The following is a 4,352-nucleotide window of genomic DNA, read 5'->3' as shown; positions in this document are numbered from 1 at the left end:
GAACACAGACAAATTATTTAAACAACGAGTCACAATGACTAATGAACTAGAAATAATGATTTAAACAACGAGTTACAATGACTAATGAACTAGAACAAATTATTGACACAACGAGTCACAAGGACTAATGAAAAAGGACAAATGATTCACACAACGAGTCACAAAGATTAATTAACAATGACTAATGATTCACACAACGAGTCACAATGACTAATGAACTAGAACAAATAAATTACACAAAGAGTCACAAACACTAATGAACAAGGACAAATGATTCACACAACGAGTCACAAGGAATAATTAAAAAGGAGAAATGATTCACACAACGAGTCACAATGACTAATGAACTAGAACAAATGATTTATACAATGGGTCACAATGACTAAGGTTCACAACGAGTCACAAGGACTAATTAACAAGGAGAAATGATTTACACAAGGAGTCAAAGAGACTAATGAACAAAGACAAATGATTTAAACAACGAGTCACAATGACTAATGAACTCGAAATAATGATTTAAACAACGAGTCACAATGACTAATGAACTAGAACAAATTATTTACACAACGAGTCACAATGACGAATGAAAAAAGACAAATGATTCACACAACGAGTCACAAAGACTAATTAACAAGGACAAATGATTCACACAACGAGTCACAATGACTAATGAACTAGAACAAATGAATTACACAACGAGTCACAAGCACTAATGAACAAGGACAAATGATTCACACAACGAGTCAAAAGGATTAATTAACAAGGACAAATGATTCACACAACGAGTCACAATGACTAATGAACTAGAACAAATGATTTAAACAACAAGTCACAATGACTAATGAACTAGAACAAATGATTTACACAAGGAGTTACAATTACTAGTGAATAAGGGCAAATGGTTCACACAACGAGTCACAAGGACTAATTAACAAGGACAAATGATTCACACAACGAGTCACAAGGACTAATGAACTAAAACAAATGATTTACACAATGAGTCACAATGACTAATGAATAAGGACAAATGGTTCACAACGAGTCACAAGGACTAATTAACAAGGACAAATGATTTACACAAGGAGTCAAAGAGACTAATGAACACAGACAAATTATTTAAACAACGAGTCACAATGACTAATGAACTAGAAATAATGATTTAAACAACGAGTTACAATGACTAATGAACTAGAACAAATTATTTACACAAAGAGTCACAAACACTAATGAACAAGGACAAATGATTCACACAACGAGTCACAAGGAATAATTAAAAAGGACATATGATTCACACAACGAGTCACAATGACTAATGAACTAGAACAAATGATTTATACAATGAGTCACAATGACTAAGGTTCACAACGAGTCACAAGGACTAATTAACAAGGAGAAATGATTTACACAAGGAGTCAAAGAGACTAATGAACAAAGACAAATGATTTAAACAACGAGTCACAATGACTAATGAACTCGAAATAATGATTTAAACAACGAGTCACAATGACTAATGAACTAGAACAAATTATTTACACAACGAGTCACAATGACGAATGAAAAAAGACAAATGATTCACACAACGAGTCACAAAGACTAATTAACAAGGACAAATGATTCACACAACGAGTCACAATGACTAATGAACTAGAACAAATGAATTACACAACGAGTCACAAGCACTAATGAACAAGGACAAATGATTCACACAACGAGTCACAAGGATTAATTAACAAGGACAAATGATTCACACAACGAGTCACAATGACTAATAAACTAGAACAAATGATTTAAACAACAAGTCACAATGACTAATGAACTAGAACAAATGATTTACACAAGGAGTTACAATTACTAGTGAATAAGGGCAAATGGTTCACACAACGAGTCACAAGGACTAATTAACAAGGACAAATGATTCACACAACGAGTCACAATGATTAATGAATTAGAACAAATGATTTAAACAACGAGTCACAATGACTAATGAACTAGAACAAATGATTTACACAAGGAGTCACAATGACTAATGAACAAGGACAAATGGTTCACACAACGAGTCACAAGGACTAATTAACAAGGACCAATGATTCACACAACGAGTCACAAGGAATAATTAACAAGGACAAATGATTCACACAACGAGTCACAATGACTAATGAACTAGAACAAATGATTTACTCAATGAGTCACAATGACTAATGAATAAGGACAAATGGTTCACAACGAGTCACAAGGACTACATAACAAGGACAAATGATTAACACAAGGAGTCCAAAAGACTAATGAACAAGGACAAATGATTTAAACAACGAGTCACAATGAATAATGAACTAGAAATAATGATTTAAACAACGAGTTACAATGACTAATGAACTAGAACAAATTATTTACACAACGAGTCACAAGGACTAATGAAAAAGGACAAATGATTCACACAACGAGTCACAAAGATTAATTAACAAGGACTAATGATTCACACAACGAGTCACAATGACTAATGAACTAGAACAAATAAATTACACAACGAGTCACAAGCACTAATGAACAAGGACAAATGATTCACACAACGAGTCACAAGGAATAATTAACAAGGACAAATGATTCACACAACGAGTCACAACGACTAATGAACTAAAACAAATGATTTACACAATGAGTCACAATGACTAATGAATAAGGACAAATGGTTCACAACGAGTCACAAGGACTAATTAACAAGGACAAATGATTTACACAAGGAGTCAAAGAGACTAATGAACACAGACAAATTATTTAAACAACGAGTCACAATGACTAATGAACTAGAAATAATGATTTAAACAACGAGTTACAATGACTAATGAACTAGAACAAATTATTTACACAACGAGTCACAAGGACTAATGAAAAAGGACAAATGATTCACACAACAAGTCACAAAGATTAATTAACAATGACTAATGATTCACACAACGAGTCACAATGACTAATGAACTAGAACAAATAAATTACACAAAGAGTCACAAACACTAATGAACAAGGACAAATGATTCACACAACGAGTCACAAGGAATAATTAAAAAGGACAAATGATTCACACAACGAGTCACAATGACTAATGAACTAGAACAAATGATTTATACAATGAGTCACAATGACTAAGGTTCACAACGAGTCACAAGGACTAATTAACAAGGAGAAATGATTTACACAAGGAGTCAAAGAGACTAATGAACAAAGACAAATGATTTAAACAACGAGTCACAATGACTAATGAACTCGAAATAATGATTTAAACAACGAGTCACAATTACTAATGAACTAGAACAAATTATTTACACAACGAGTCACAATGACGAATGAAAAAAGACAAATGATTCACACAACGAGTCACAAAGACTAATTAACAAGGACAAATGATTCACACAACGAGTCACAATGACTAATGAACTAGAACAAATGAATTACACAACGAGTCACAAGCACTAATGAACAAGGACAAATGATTCACACAACGAGTCAAAAGGATTAATTAACAAGGACAAATGATTCACACAACGAGTCACAATGACTAATGAACTAGAACAAATGATTTAAACAACAAGTCACAATGACTAATGAACTAGAACAAATGATTTACACAAGGAGTTACAATTACTAGTGAATAAAGGCAAATGGTTCACACAACGAGTCACAAGGACTAATTAACAAGGACAAATGATTCACACAACGAGTCACAAGGACTAATGAACTAAAACAAATGATTTACACAATGAGTCACAATGACTAATGAATAAGGACAAATGGTTCACAACGAGTCACAAGGACTAATTAACAAGGACAAATGACTTACACAAGGAGTCAAAGAGACTAATGAACACAGACAAATTATTTAAACAACGAGTCACAATGACTAATGAACTAGAAATAATGATTTAAACAACGAGTTACAATGACTAATGAACTAGAACAAATTATTTACACAAAGAGTCACAAACACTAATGAACAAGGACAAATGATTCACACAACGAGTCACAAGGAATAATTAAAAAGGACATATGATTCACACAACGAGTCACAATGACTAATGAACTAGAACAAATGATTTATACAATGAGTCACAATGACTAAGGTTCACAACGAGTCACAAGGACTAATTAACAAGGAGAAATGATTTACACAAGGAGTCAAAGAGACTAATGAACAAAGACAAATGATTTAAACAACGAGTCACAATGACTAATGAACTCGAAATAATGATTTAAACAACGAGTCACAATGACTAATGAACTAGAACAAATTATTTACACAACGAGTCACAATGACGAATGAAAAAAGACAAATGATTCACACAACGAGTCACAAAGACTAA

The sequence above is a fragment of the Silene latifolia genome, unplaced genomic scaffold (assembly GCF_048544455.1).
Source record: "Silene latifolia isolate original U9 population unplaced genomic scaffold, ASM4854445v1 scaffold_198, whole genome shotgun sequence".
NCBI lineage: Eukaryota > Viridiplantae > Streptophyta > Magnoliopsida > Caryophyllales > Caryophyllaceae > Silene > Silene latifolia.
This window is presented reverse-complemented; position numbering follows the sequence as displayed.